This window comes from Ursus maritimus, unplaced genomic scaffold, assembly GCF_017311325.1.
Source record: "Ursus maritimus isolate PB19 unplaced genomic scaffold, ASM1731132v1 scaffold_64, whole genome shotgun sequence".
Classification (NCBI taxonomy): Eukaryota; Metazoa; Chordata; class Mammalia; order Carnivora; family Ursidae; genus Ursus; species Ursus maritimus.
In genome coordinates, this window is record NW_024426819.1 from 20,895 (window position 1) to 28,170 (window position 7,276).

The 7,276-nt window shown below is 40.8% G+C and overlaps 1 long non-coding RNA gene across 1 annotated transcript in view; it reads right to left on the bottom strand.

The window, feature by feature from the left end:
- Positions 1 to 6,553, bottom strand: part of LOC103656288 — an 18,854-nt gene extending 12,301 nt beyond the window's left edge. The window contains exon 1 of the long non-coding RNA XR_005833094.1: positions 6,427 to 6,553. This is a non-coding gene — a long non-coding RNA (uncharacterized LOC103656288). The remainder of the gene's footprint in view (positions 1 to 6,426) is intronic.
- Between the last annotated feature and the right edge of the window lie 723 nt (positions 6,554 to 7,276).

Genomic DNA, 7,276 nt, shown 5'->3' on the forward strand with positions numbered 1-7,276 from the left:
TGAGGGCTGGGACGCCGGGTGTGGGGCGCACATCCCGGGACGCTGCAGGGTTGAGCAGCACCAACAGAAACAGAGTTAAAGTGGCCAGAACATTAGTAGAGAACGGGCCGCAATCCTTCTGTTCCGTGACAGAGGCTGAAATTTGGCCGCTGCTGCTCTGACTCTCAGAAGAGGCACAGCAAACCGCCAGGGAAAGCCGCCAGAGAACAAAAGCCTGGAAATACCGGCTCAGAGAGTGCCCATCCCCATCCTCCCTCGCAGGGGACACGGAGACTCTACCCAAACAGGGTTGCCTGAGTATTGGCGCGGCAGGCCCCTCCCCCAGAACACAGAAGGCAGGCTGAAAAATCAAGAAGCCCACAACCCGGGCGCCTGGGTGGCGCAGTCATTGAGCGCCTGCCTTCGGCTTAGGGCGTGATCCCGGCGTTCCGGAAAGGAGTCCCTCATCGGGCTCCTCCGCTGGGAGCCTGCTTCTTCCTCTCCCACTCCCCTGCTTCTGTTCCCTCTCTCGCTGGTTGGCTGCCACATAAATAAATAAATAAAATCTTTAAAGAAGAAGCCCACATCCCTAAGATCCCTATAAAACAAGGGGCACGGCCTGGGACCCAGTCAATAATTTGGGCTCTGGAAACCCCGCAACCTCTCTTCATCAGAATGACAAGAAGGAGAAGCCCCCCCCAGCAAAGAAAAGACAGTGATTCTGTGGCCTCTGCCACAGAAATAATGGATATGGATGTAACCAAATTATCAGAAATGGAATTCAGAGTAACGATGGTCAAAATGATGAGTAGAATTGAAAAAACTATTAACGAAAAGGTTACTGAGAATATAGAATCCCTAAGGACAGAAATGAGAGCGAATCTGACAGAAATTAAAAATTCTATGAGCCAAATGCAGGCAAAACTAGAGGCTCTGACGGCCAGGGTCGCAGAAGCAGAGGAACGGGTTAGTGAATTGGAGGATGGGTTAATAGAGGAAAAAATGAAAATAGAAGATGGTCTTAAAAAAATCCACGCCCACGAATGTAGGTTACGGGAGATTACTGACTCAATGAAACGATCCAATGTTAGAATCATCGGCATCCCCGAGGGGGTGGAGAAAAACAGAGGTCTAGAAGAGATATTTGAACAAATTGTAGCTGAAAACTTCCCTAATCTAGCAAGGGAAACAAACATTCGTGTCCAAGAGGCAGAGAGGACCCCTCCCAAGCTCAACCACGACAAACCTACGCCACGTCACGTCATAGTGCAATTCGCAAATATTAGATGCAAGGATACAGTATTGAAAGCGGCCAGGGCAAAGAAATTTCTCACGTACCAAGGCAAAAGCATCAGAATTACGTCAGACCTGTCTACACAGACCTGGAATGAGAGAAAGGGTTGGGGGAGCATATTTAAAGCTCTTTCAGAGAAAAACATGCAGCCAAGGATCCTTTATCCAGCAAGGCTGTCATTCAGAATTGATGGAGAAATAAAGACATTTCAGAATCGCCAGTCACTAACCAATTTTGTAACCACGAAACCAGCCCTACAGGAGATATTACGGGGGGTTCTATAAAAGTAAAAAGGCCCCAAGAGTGATACAGAACAGAAAGTCACAGCCAATACAAACAAAGACTTTACTGGCAACATGGCAACATTAAAATCATATCTCTCAGTAATCAGTCTTAATGTAAATGGTTTGAACCATCCCATAAAACGCCACAGGGTTGCAGATTGGATAAAAAGAAATGACCCATCCATTTGCTGTCTACAAGAGACTCATTTCGAACCCAAAGATGCATTCAGACTGAGAGTAAGGGGATGGAGTACCATCTTTCACGCAAATGGACCTCAAAAGAAAGCTGGGGTAGCAATTCTCATATCAGATAAATTGGATTTTAAACTACAGACTATAGTTAGAGATGCAGAAGGGCACTATATTATTCTTAAGGGAAGTATTCAACAAGTGGATATGACAATTATAAATATATATGCCCCCAACAGGGGAGCAGCAAGATACACAAGCCAACTCTTAACCAGAATAAAGAGACATATAAATAAAAATACATTAATAGTAGGGGACCTCAACACTCCACTCTCAGAAATAGACAGAACACCCTGGCAAAAACTAAGCAAAGAATCAAAGGCTTTGAATGCCATACTCGACGAGTTGGACCTCATAGATATATATAGAACACTACACCCCAGAACCAAAGAATACTCATTCTATTCTAATGCCCATGGAACATTCTCAAGAATAGACCATGTTCTGGGACACAAAACAGGTCTCAACCGATACCAAAAGATTGAAATTATCCCCTGCATATTCTCAGACCACAACGCTCTGAAATTGGAACTCAACCACAAGGAAAAATTTGGAAGAAACTCAAACACTTGGAGACTAAGAACCATCCTGCTCAGGAATGACTCGATAAACCAGGAAATCAAAAATCAAATTAAACAATTTATGGAGACCAATGAGAATGAAAATACAACAGTCCAAAACCTATGGGATACTGCAAAGGCAGTCCTAAGGGGGAAATACATAGCCATCCAAGCCTCACTCAAAAGAATAGAAAAATCTAAAATGCAGTTTTTATATTCTCACCTCAAGAAGCTGGAACAGCAACAGAGGGACAGGCCTAATCCACGCACGAGGAAGCAGTTGACCAAAATTAGAGCTGAAATCAATCAAGCAGAAACCAGAAGTACAGTAGAGCAGATCAACAGGACTAGAAGCTGGTTCTTTGAGAGAATCAATAAAATTGACAGACCACTGGCAAGACTTATCCAAAAGAAAAGAGAAAGGACCCAGATTATTAAAATTATGAATGAAAAAGGAGAGGTCACGACGAACACCATTGAAATTGGAAGGATTATTAGAAATTTTTATCAACAGCTATATGCCAATAAACTAAGCAATCTGGAAGAGATGGAATCCTTCCTGGAAACCTATAAACTACCAAGATTGAAACCGGAAGAAATTGATTCCTTAAACAGGCCAATTAATTATGAAGAAATTGAGTCAGTGATAAACAACCTTCCAAATAACAAAACTCCAGGCCCGGACGGTTTTCCTGGGGAATTCTACCAAACATTCAAAGAAGAAATAATACCTATTCTCCTAAAGCTATTTCAAAAAATAGAAACAGAAGGAAAGCTACCAAACTCATTCTATGAGGCCAATATTACCTTGATCCCCAAACCAGGCAAAGACCCCCTCAAAAAGGAGAATTACAGACCGATTTCCCTAATGAATATGGACGCCAAAATCCTCAACAAGATACTTGCTAATAGAATCCAACAGTACATTAAAAGGATTATCCATCACGATCAAGTGGGATTCATACCTGGGATGCAAGCGTGGTTCAATATTCGCAAATCAATCAGCGTGATACATCATATCAACAAGAAAAGACTCAGGAACCATATGATCCTCTCAATCGATGCCGAAAAAGCATTTGACAAAATACAGCATCCTTTCCTGATTAAAACCCTTCAGAGTGTAGGAATAGAAGGTACATTTCTCAATCTCATAAAAGCAATCTATGAAAAGCCTACTGCAAATATTATTCTCAATGGGGAAAAGCTGGAAGCCTTTCCCTTAAGATCAGGAACTCGACAAGGATGCCCACTCTCGCCACTATTATTCAACATAGTACTAGAAGTCCTTGCAACAGCAATCAGACGACAAAAAGGGATCAAAGGTATCCAAATCGGCAAAGAAGAAGTCAAAATGTCTCTCTTCGCAGATGACATGATACTGTCTATGGAAAACCCAAAAGAAGCCACTCCCAAACTATTAGAAGTTATAGAGCAATTCAGTAATGTAGCGGGATACAAAATCAATGCTCAGAAATCAGTTGCATTTCTATACACAAATAACGAGACCGAAAAAGAGAAATTAGGGAATCCATCCCATTTACAATAGCACCAGAACCATACGTTACCTTGGAATTAACTTAACCAGAGATGTAAAGGACCTATATTCTAGAAACTATAAATCACTCTTGAAAGACATTGAGGAAGACATAAAAAGATGGAAAGATATTCCATGCTCATGGATCGGAAGAATTAACATAGTTAAAATGTCCATGCTACCCAGAGCAATCTACACTTTCAATGCTATCCCGATAAAAATACCGATGACGTTTTTCAAAGAGCTGGAACAAATAGTCCTTAAATTCGTATGGAACCAGAAAAGGCCTCGAATCGCCAAGGAACTGTTGAAAAGGAAAAACAAAGCTGGGGGCATCACAATGCCGGATTTCGAGCTGTACTACAAAGCTGTGATCACAAAGACAGCATGGTTCTGGCACAAAAACAGACACATAGACCAATGGAACAGAATAGAGAGCCCAGAAATGGACCCTCGGCTCTTTGGGCAACTAATCTTTGATAAAGCAGGAAAAAACATCCGGTGGGAAAAAGACAGTCTCTTCAATAAATGGTGCTGGGAAAATTGGACAGCTACATGCAAAAGAATGAAACTTGACCACTATCTCACACCATACACAAAAATAAACTCCAAATGGATGAAAGACCTCGATGTGAGACAGGAATCCATCAAAATCCTAGAGGAGAACATAGGCAGCAACCTCTACGACATCGGCCAAAGCAACCTTTTTCATGATATCCCCAAAGGCAAGAGAAACAAAAGATAAAATGAATTTTTGGGACTTCATCAAGATTAAAAGTTTCTGCACAGCCAAGGAAACAGTCAGAAAAACTAAGAGGCAGCCCACGGAATGGGAGAATATATTTGCAAATGACACTACAGATAAAGGACTGGTATCCAAGATCTACAAAGAACTTCTCAAACTCAATACATGAGAAACAAATAAACAAATCAAAAAATGGGCAGAAGATATGAACAGACACTTTTCCAATGAAGACATACAAATGGCTAACAGACACGTGAAAAAATGTTCAAAATCATTAGCCATCAAGGAAATTCAAATCAAAACCACACTGAGATACCACCTTACGCCAGTTAGAATGGCAAAAATAGACAAGGCAAGAAACAACAATTGTTGGAGAGGATGTGGAGAAAGGGGATCCCTCCTACATTGTTGGTGGGAATGCAAGTTGTACAGCCACTCTGGAAAACAGTGTGGAGGTGTCTTAAGAAGTTAAAAATTGAGCTACCCTATGATCCAGCCATTGCACTACTGGGTGTTTACCCCAAAGATACAGACGTAGTGAAGAGAAGGGCCATATGCACCCCAATGTTCGTAGCAGCAATGTCCACAATAGCTAAATCGTGGAAGGAGTCGAGATGCCCTTCAACAGATGACTGGATTAAGAAGTTGTGGTCCATATATACAATGGAATATTACTCAGCTATCAGAAAGAACGAGTTCTCAACATTTGCTACAACATGGACGGCACTGGAGGAGATAATGCTAAGTGAAATAAGTCAAGCAGAGAAAGACAACTATCATATGATTTCTCTCATCTATGGAACATAAGAACTAGGATGATCGGTAGGGGAAGAAAGGGATAAAGAAAGGGGGGGTAATCAGAAGGGGGAATGAAACATGAGAGACTATGGACTATGAGAAACAAACTGAGGGCCTCAGAGGGGAGGGGGGGGTGGGGGAATGGGATAGGCCGGTGATGGGTAGTAAGGAGGGCATGTATTGCATGGTGCACTGGGTGTTATACACAACTAATGAATCATCAAGCCTTACATCGGAAACCGGGGATGTACTGTATGGTGACTAACATAATATAATAAAAAATCATTAAAAAAAAAGAAAATATCTTTTTGTTAATCATTTCTCAAATTACTAAATTTCTCACTTTTTTTTCCTGTTGGCTCTCAGTCATATAGATTTTCAAGTCAAATTACCCACCTGATAATATGCCCAGTTTTTTTTTCATTCTAAATGACTTTTTTCTAGACCCTAATATTTAATACAATAAAAACAAATCATCTGTCAATAGTAATTTTTCACAGAAAAAGATACAGCTTGTGACAATGGCCATGTCTGATCCAGAAGTAGTAACAGTAAATAATGCCATAAATTAAATAAAAAAATGTTCCCATTGAAATTAAAATAAGTAGCCTTGGTTAGGTACCCAAAGTGTGAACTAAATATAGGTTTTACTTTCATGCTTTGAACCCTGTTTTAAGTTATCATTTATTGGGTGCTCATATGTGTCAGACATTATGCTAGATACCCTTAAAACATCCTCACTGAAACTCTATATGACTGATATTACTTCCCCAGTTTATATTACTATGTATTTTCAATATCATGTCCCCTAAATAATAGTTAAGAAATTTGGGACAAAAAGAGGTGAAATGGGTTGCCTAAGGACACACACCTAATAAGGAAAAGAGCTGAATATGATGTGCATATCCTTGGTAAGAAGACTGTCAAAAGACCTAAGTTTGAGTACTTGTTCAAGTTGGTGAATTGAGCATATATTTCTCTACCTCATCCCTCCACATCCTCTTCAGCTGGCCTTGAGTTCGCCTACACAGCGGGGGCTGCCAGAACACCGTGGAGCTGGAGCCAGAGCCAGAGACCGAGCCTGAACGCGAGGCTGCAGTTTAAGAGTCCGAGGACATGAGCAGGAAAGGGCTAGAAGAGAGGTGAAAACTGCTTTTCCAGCAGACTTTTCAGAAAGATTTTAAGTTCAAAGTCAATTGGTATCAAGAGCGGAAGTAGAAAATGAGACAGACATCAAGGTGATAAATTGAAGGACTTCCTTCAGTTACACAAGTTGGCGCATCTCTCCTTGTGGGCAGTAAGGATATTTTTTCCCAAACTGAAAACCAAGGACGATTCTGTAAATAGATGAAAAGAAATACCTGGGAAGAGCTAAAACTTCTAAAATTGGCCATTAGTTCTCCCAGAGTAGAGGTCTAGGGTGGGCCAGAGACTACCAACTTCCTTCTCAGGCATCCTAAAGTGATTGAAGCCTAACAATCAAGGAAGAGGTCTACTGAGGAACTAGGCCTACACATCTGACCCAAGGTTCCCTGTCCTCTAGCTATGTAAATTAACCTAGCCCTTCAGTCAGAAAATTGATGACTAAGGATCACATTTGAGATAAACTGGTAGCATAAAGAAGAACTGGTAGGAAAAAGCAAAACAAGCAAACCAGGAACAAACAGCAATAATTCAGGCAACAGAAGACAACTTAATAAGTATTTTAATTTTCTCAAAGAGATTTAAGAAAATGAACATACAATTATGAAAAACAATTGGAGCAAGAAAGAGTTCATAGAAATTAAAAGAGATTGCCAGATGAAAACTAATTTACTAAAAAGGAAAAAATAA